This window comes from Triticum dicoccoides, chromosome 4A, assembly GCF_002162155.2.
Source record: "Triticum dicoccoides isolate Atlit2015 ecotype Zavitan chromosome 4A, WEW_v2.0, whole genome shotgun sequence".
Lineage (NCBI taxonomy): Eukaryota > Viridiplantae > Streptophyta > Magnoliopsida > Poales > Poaceae > Triticum > Triticum dicoccoides.
Genome location: NC_041386.1, coordinates 191,353,392 through 191,362,423, shown reverse-complemented (window position 1 = coordinate 191,362,423; position 9,032 = coordinate 191,353,392).

The window sequence follows — 9,032 nt, the reverse complement described above, 5'->3', positions numbered from 1 at the left end:
CTCAATATGCAACGAGTTGCATATTGACAAAACACCACATGACTTATTTAGTTCTCTCCCGTTTATGTACCCAACAATATGAAATGTTGATTAACATGGCAAGAGGTGAAGCAAATGAAAACTACCTATCTAGGCAAGTTTAAATGAGGTCGGAACAACAAACAATAAATCCGGAAAATCCTCATGTGCATATTTATGGATTTGTTACTGTTCTGAACTAAACCATATTTTAGAGTTGTTAAACATGCAAAACAAGTACACCATGTTGAACTAGGCATTTTTCTACCCCATTTACATATAAAGTTTGCTAAATTTGGAACTACGGTTAATTAGTTATGAATTAAATCATTTTAACATGGCAATTAAGCAAATAAATGCAAACAACAGGTTTAAACATTTTTAACATGCATGAAAGTTGCATATTATGAAACTAGATGAAAAACTAAGCAATTTTCATATATAAATCATTTTAAACCGATGCACGGTTGTGGAGTTATGAAATGCATGATCATGAAGGGGTTTTATGTAAATCTGTTTTTACTAGATAAATTGCTAAAATCACATGGACAGGAAAAAACCACAGTCGAGCCGAAACAGAGGCGGACTGGCCCAACAGGGAAAAACCAGAGGAAGGGCGCTGGGGTGGCCTCACCATGGGCCAAAACCCATATCAAGACGAGGGAGGAGGCGCTGGGCCAACGGGGGAAGCAGCGCAGATCTGGGCCACGCATAAGGGTTAGATGGAGTGGCCTGACAAGGCGAAGGCGCGGTCAACGCGCAGGCGAACCAAGCGAGCGGAGGCAGGGTGTCCTCTTCCCTGTTCGAGCGAAGCAGAGGCGGGTCTTGCTGGACTGACGGCGATGCAGCGGCAGGGCCAGCGGCGCGGGGACTTGGCCAGGCTCCAGCAGCAGGGACGCAGGGCGAAGCAGGAGAGGCCGACGAAGCAGGGGCGGAGGAGGCACTGGGCATGGGAGGCTCCCTGGTGGCGGCGGTTCCCTGCTACGGCAAGACAGAGAGAGAGAGACCTGTGAGTGAAAGAGAGGGAAAAGGAGACAAGGAGAGGCAGGCCATGGCGACGGCCTGCGGCTCACTGGAGCTTGCCCGTGATGCGAGAGGATGAGCGGAGGTGCACGGGAGGAGAAGTGGAGGCCCAGCATGGTCAGCGGCTTGGAGGTGCTCCTGCTCCTCTGCAGCTCGGGCGCCACGGCAGGGGAACGACAGTAGCAGCGGCAGCTGGATGGGCTCAAGTGCAGTCCGGCGAGGCTCGGGAGGAGGGAATCGAGAGGAGGAGGTGGTATGGTGTGGTGCTGAATACGAGGGAGGAAGGAGGCGCGGTGTGACGCCCCGAGACCGATGTGCCAGGTATCTTCCTATTATTCGCTGTTGTTGCCTTGTCATTGCTTGCGTGTCATGCATTGTATATCATGTCATCATGTGCATTTCATTTGCATACATGTTCGTCTCATGCATCCGAGCATTTTCCCCGTTGTCCGTTTTGCAATCCAACGCTTCGTTCTTCTTCGGTGGTCATTTCTACCTTTCTTTCTTTTGTGGGGATTAAACATTTCCGGATTGGACCGAGACTTGCCATGCGGCCTTGGTTTACTACCGGTAGACCGCCTGTCAAGTTTCATACCATTTGGACTTCATTGGATACTCCAATGGTTAACCGAGGGACCGAAAAGGCCTCATGTGTGTTGTAGCCCAACACCCTTCCATTTTGGCCCAAAACCCACATAAACCCTCTCCATCTTCTAAAGCGTTCGATCACGATCGTGTGGCCGAAAACCGCACCTCATTTGGACTCTCCTAGCTCCCTCTACCTATAAAAAAGTGATCCCCTCCGAAATTTGCGGTCTAACCCTAGCCTTCCCCTACCTCGTGCCCCCGGACAAAAATCCTCATCGCGCCGGACATGTCCGCCACCGCCGGCCACCTCACTCCGACGAATCGTGCGCCGCCACCTCAGCCCCGCCGGCGCCCTCACCCACTCAGTGCGCGACACGTCACTGCGCCCCGCCCCCTCTCTCTCCTCACGCGGCCGCGGCCCTGCGGGCCCGAGGCCGGCCCGCCCGGCCCGAGCTTCCCGCGGCCAGCGCCGCTCCTCCCGCGCGGCCGCCCGAGGCGCAGCGTCACACCGCCTCCCCGCCGAGGCCCTCCGAGCTCTCCGGCGCCGGCCCACCTCCCCTCGCCGGTGCTACAGTCCCGCCGGCGGCTCGCCGCTGCTCTGCAGCCAGGCACCATGGCCTCGACCACCGCGCAAACTACCCGCGCGCCGTCGGAGCTTTCCGGCCACCGCATCGACTCCGGCCGCCGCCCTCCATCTCCCGGCCGGATCCACAAAGTCCGGCGACCTCCAGCTTCATCTCCGGCAAATTCGTCGTTCTGGCAAACCTCGTTTTCCGCGCCGGCCCGATCTGGATCTCAGATCCAAAAATCACCTCGGTTGACTTTTGCCCCGAAACCCTAACTATTTTGTGATTTTCATCATGTTGTATCTCCGCATTCGTAGCTCCGTTTTGGGCATATAGCATATCAAAATGTTCGCCTCAGAGAGTACATCATTTTATCTCATTCCATCATTTTCATTTAAGTGCATCTTGATGCCTGAAATGCTGTTAGAAGAGTGCTACTTGAGTTAATTGTCAGATCTGCTGCTCCATTTAGATATTTGTCATTTTTGCCATGATTATTGTGTGCATGTTATGCCCATGAGTTCTACATACGTTTTGTTAAGGGTTTTGCCATCTTTCCAGAGGTGCAACCCATGTATTTTTGTGACGTGTGTGGTGACTAGCACAAGCTTGCAAAGTGAGGCACTTGGTAATGCTGATTTCAGGGACTTAGCATTTCCACCAAGTCCTTGATCTGTTTATCTCATTATGCCATATGTTCATGTTGTTTCCTAGTGATCCGTGCCTCTTTTGAGGATGATCAGTAAGGATGTTTTGTTAATCTTATAGTGCTCTATCCATCCTTGTCTTTGTTTGCAATTATGGAGCACCCTAGCTTGAGTCAATCGAGCTCTACTTTTGCTACTTCGTGAATCTGGGCAGATTGTCTACTTGTTAGCGATTTTGCCGATGATGTTGTAGTTGATCCGTGCATGCTATGCTATTGTTATTGCCATGTCTAGCTTACATTTTATGTATTCTTGATGGGTGTATGCTTAGATTGTCATGACTTGCTCTGTAGTGAGTGCATCGAGCTCGTTAACATGCCTACTTGATATATGTTTCAGCATCCTCCAATTTTCACTAAGTCTGGGATCTGATTATGTTTTTGTCATGTTCGCATGCTTGTAATTGTATTTTCTGATCCCTTTTGACTCAAGGTCACTAAGGGACTTTTGTTAAGCTCTTTGAGTAGCTCAATGCCATGCTTTACTTTGCCATGTTCAGGTCCTGTAGCATATAGTTTTCATGCTCCAAAGAGTGCTATCTGATCTGAAATTCCAGACAAGTGTTAATTTCAGTAAGTCTGAAATCTGTTTGCCATATGCATTTTTGCCATGCTTGTTTGAACCTGTTAATATATGAATTGGTCGTAGCTCAGTGCTAGACTTTTGTTAAGCATCATGAATGGATTCCTTCCATGTATTTTGTTTCCATGTTTGGGTGCTGTAGCATGTTCATCTCGTTGCATTTAGATGGCTACTTGTTGTAAATCGCAGAACGTGGTCATATTTGAATTGCTTGCCATTTCCAAACCGTAACTCCGATTCCGGTGATATTTATATCATTTTCAAGCGATTTCATCTCATCTTTCCAGTGGCACACTTGGATTTCCATGTTGAGGCCAGTTTCATTCATTCCTTTGTAAATCATGCATATGCATCGCATACCGCATCCCACATATCATACGATGTTCATGTGTTGGTTGTTTACTATGTTGTGTGCTTCTTTTCCGGTGTTTGCTTCTTTGGGTTGGATCCGATAACGTCGCGTTTGTGAGGACCCGTTCATCTACGTCCGTTTGTCTTCTTCACAGACACGTTCTTCTTCCTTGCAGGATTTCAGGCAAGATGATCATACCCTCGAAATCACTTCTATCTTTGCTTGCTTAGATGCTCGCTCTTTTGCTATGCCTATGCTGCGATACCTACCACTTGCTTATCATGCCTCCCATATTGTTAAACCAAGCCTCTAACCCACCTTGTCCTAGCAAACCGTTGATTGGCTATGTTATCGCTTTGCTCAGCCCCTCTTATAGCGTTGTTAGTTGTAGGTGAAGATTGAAGTTTTGTTCCTTGTTGGAACATGGAGATGTTGTTCCTTGTTGGAACATGTTTACTTGTTGGGATATCACTATATATCTTATTTAATAAATGCATCTATATACTTGGTAAAGGGTGGAAGGCTCGGCCTTATGCCTGGTGTTTTGTTCCACTCTTGCCGCCCTAGTTTCCGTCATATCGGTGTTATGTTCCCGGATTTTGCGTTCCTTACGCGGTTGGGTAATAATGGGAACCCTTGACAGTTCGCCTTAAGTAAAGCTCTTCCAGCAATGCCCAACATTGGTTTTACCATTTGCCACCTAGCCTTTTCTTTTCCCTTGGGAGTCGCGCTCCTGAGGGTCATCATTATTTTAGCCCCCCCGGGCCAGTGCTCCTCTGAGTGTTGGTCCAACTGTGCGATGTCCGGGGCTACCTGGGGCAACTCTGGGCTGGCCTGCCCGATGTCTGGCTCATCTGAGTGTGCCCTGAGAAAGAGATATGTGCAGCTCCTATCGGGATTTGTCGGCACATTCGGGCGGTGTTGCTGGTTTAGTTTTACCCTGTCGAAATGTCTTGTAGAACCGGGATACCGAGTCTGATCGGAATGTCTCGGGAGGAGGTCTATTCCTTCGTTGATCGTGAGAGCTTGTGATGGGCTAAGTTGGGATACCCCTGCAGGGATTTGAACTTTCAAAAGCCGTGCCCGCGGTTATGGGCAGATGGGAATTTGTTAATGTCCGATTGTAGAAAACCTGAAGTTGACCTTAATTAAAATGCATCAACTGCGTTGTAACCGCGATGGTCTCTTTCCGGCAGAGTCCGGTAAGTGAACACGGTGTTGGAGTTATGCTTGACGTAGGTTGTTTTAGGATCACATCTTGATCATACTTCTATCGACCGTGCTTTGCCTTCTCTTCTCGCTCTCTTTTGCGTATGTTAGCCACCATATATGCTAGTCGCTTGTTGCAGCTCCATCTCATACCTTTACCTTACCCATAAGCTTAAATAGTCTTGATCGCGAGGGTGCGAGATTGCTGAGTCCCTGTGGCTCACAGATACTTCCAAAACTAGTTTGCAGGTGCCGTTGAGTCCGTGCAGATGACGCAACCAAGCTCAGGAGGAGCTCGTTGAAGATCTTGTCCTTTGTCTTGCTTCATTCTAGTTGATTAGTAGTGGAGCCCAGTTGGGGTCGATCTGGGACCTTGTCGCATTTGGGGTTCTTCTTTTATTTTGGTTCCGTAGTCGGACCTTGTTTGTATCTATATGATGTAATGCTTTATTCATGTAATTGTGTGAAGTGGCGATTGTAAGCCAACTATGTATCTTTTTCCCTTATGCATTACATGGGTTGTGTGAAGATTACCTCACTTGCGACATTGCTTTCAATGCGGTTATGCCTCTAAGTCGTGCTTCGACACGTGGGAGATATAGCCGCATCGAGGGCGTTACACGCGGGTTGGCTCAGGATGGATCCCGATGAAGATGCGGCGACGGCGGGGTAAGGGACAAATGCCCTAGATTTTAGGGATTAGGCAATTAGGTCTATATATAGAAAAAGAGGGTAACATTTGGACCCTTCGATTAAATCGGACGGTCGAGAATAAATGGCTTAGGTGAGTCCAAATAAAAAATGGAGATGCTTTATAGATGTTTGGGGATGATCCGGATCCAACGATGACGACTGTCCGGGTCGGGTCCGGGACAGCTTTTCGGATGCGCGCGCGAGAAGGGCCGCGGGATGACGAGAGAGGTTAGGTTGGGCCTGGTGGTAGGTAGAGGGCTGTGCAAAAGGCCTCAGGCTGAGAGAAGAGAAGAGAAGAGAGAGAGACCCGACAGCGGTTTCCGGAGACCAAAAACGTCCGACGAAAAGACCGACTATATTGTCGCTATAGTTAACCGTTGGGGCGTCAAACGGACTCCGAATGCGATGAAATTTGACAGGCGGCCTATCTACACTATAACAACACTGCATGCCTACTTTCAACCCCTTCCGAGAACATTTTCCGTCCACTAATAAAATAAATATTTCGGACATGCCGTGGGTGCGTGCAAGTGTGGACGGGCTCAGAACAGACCACGGAAAGAACGGGGAGGCCGGGATGGATGCAAGTTTTGAAAACATGATGATGCAATGCACATGATGATGTGATGAAATGCAACACGCAAGCAAATGACATGGCAACGACGGCGAATAACTAGGAGACACCTGGCGCATCGGTCTCGGGGCGTCACATCATGCCAGAAGAACCACTTGAGCAGGAGCACTTTAAGCGCTAGCTAATCACCACTGCGAGAAGCCTAAAAAAGCAGCAGAAATGGCTCCAAGCTGAACAAGATACACTCAATGACAGATGAAGTCAGGTCCTAGCTGCCGAAGAATATGGCCTTCAACGCCCAACAAAAACTTATCCGAAGCGCCGACTACTGCCACAATTCGACGACGAGGCCGTCAAGCCAAACCCGGCAAAACACGACCTCGCCGATAAACCAAATCGGCCACCACGTGGGCGAGACAAAGCAGCCACACACACCGAACACCAACCCGCACCACCTCACTATAAGGGCAGAGAGACAGCAGCTCCAGGATACACCTACGATCTACAACAAGACCTGAATAATAGGGCAGGCCAAACAAGATCAATCTATGGATCAAGGGGCACGCCCCAATGCGAGAAGATGATCGGCAGGCTTGGCCTGACAGGCCTAACCTCACCAGGGCCAGAAACCGCATATAGATGTCATCCGAACTCCGTTGCAATGTTGCCCGATACAGAGGCGTCGCGGACCCCTTATGCTTCACTGATAAGGTAATGGAGCACCAGTTCCCAGAAGGGTTTAAACCCGTGAACATTGAATCGTACAACGGAACGACGGATCCCGCAGTATGGATCGAAGATTTTCTTCTCCACATCCACATGGCTTGCGGTGATGATCTCCATGCCTTCAAGTACCTCCCCTAAAGCTCAAGGGACCAACACAACACTGGTTAAACAGCCTCCCAGAAAACTCTATTGGTAGCTGGGAAGATTTGGAAGATGCCTTTAAAGAAAACTTCCAAGGTACCTGTGTTCGGCCTCCAGACATCGATGACCTTAGTCATATAGTCCAACAACCCGGAGAGTCAGGTCGGAAAGCTCTGGACCAGGTTCTTAATTAAAAAGAACCAAATTGTCGATTGTCCGGACGCCGAAGCCCTCGCGACCTTCAAACACAGCGTCTGCAATGAGTGGCTCACCCGACATCTCGGCCAAGAAAAACCGAAGTGCATGGCAGCCCTCACCGCACTTATGACCCGCTTTTGCACGTGAGAAGATAGCTGGCTAGCTCGTAGAAGCAACAGCACCAGCGACCCTGGCACCTCCAAAGCCAGAGATGGCAACGGAAGGCCACGATGCAACATACACAAGCATCGAAGCAACAATGACGATACCAAAGACATGGCAGTCAACGCTGGATTCAGTGGCTCTAAACCCGGTCAGTGGGAAAAGACATTCAAAGGAAACAAAGACAGTCTTGCCAGATCCATGGCACCTCGGACAAGCCTGCTAATCATACCAACAGAAATTGCTGGGTCTTTAAACAGGCAGGTAAAATAAATAGCGAACATAAGGGGAAAGGGCCACCCAGCAAGGATAATGATGAGCCTCGCCCATCAAACACAGGGGCAAAAGAAATTTCCCACGAGGTAAAAGCAGTGAACATGATCTATGTCACTCATATCCCCAAGCGGGAGCGCAAGCGCGCACTAAGGGACATTTACGCCATAGAGCCAGTCGCCCCAAAATTCAACCCATGGTCGGCCTGTCCGACCCCCTTCGACCGCAGAGACCATCCGACTAGTATCCGTCATGGAGGTTCGACAGCATTGGTCCTCGACCCTATCATCGACGGATTCCATCTGACATGAGTCCTCATGGACGGCATCAATAGTCTCAATCTGCTTTATCAAGACACTATCCGTAAAATTGGTATTGATCCCTGAAGGAGTAATACCCGGTGCAGAGGCTTGTTGCACAGGGTCAATAACGCTGGAGGTAGTCTTCGGCTCCTCGGTTAATTTCCAAAGCGAAGATTTGATCTTCGACATCGTCCCTTTCCGCAGTGGTTACCATGCACTGCTTGGACGAACTGCTTTTGCCCGTTTCAATGCAGTCCCGCACTATGCATATCTAAATCTCAATATGCCCAGACCACGGGGAGTCATAACAATCAATGGAAACACGGAGATCTCCCTCCGTACCGAGGAGCATACCGCGGCCCTAGCAGCTGAAGTACAGGGTGGCCTTATCAAGTCGAATACTACATCGGCAGTCAAGCCCCAGGACACAGTCAAACGAGTCTGGTCTACCCCACATAATGACAGTCCAACTCGTCCAGAGCTAGATTAGCAATTTAGCCTCTGCCAAAACCCCAACCTGATTGCGGCATACATACCGCGCGTAGATAATTACGCACTAAAAATACCATGGGCGAGGTTGGAGGCGCACTAAAAACAAAAGTCCACAATATGGTGCGACCCTATTCGGACCCTCATATTCGCCCTTTTTTCTTCTCATTTCTATATTTCAGGTTCTTTACAACCTACATCACTTTACGATGGTACCGAGGCCCCTTTTCCAGGCCCCTTATGTATCCTGATTGTTTGATCCTCTCAAAGGATCCTACACCACGGTGAAAAGCGGTGCAGACATGCAACAAGTGTCCAAAGGATCTTCAAGACCACCTTTTCCTTTTTAGGACCTGTACAGAGCTTTCCCTTGAATTCTCGGCATGTAAAATAGCCTTGATGATTATAGCATTCTCTGTAAGAGAACGT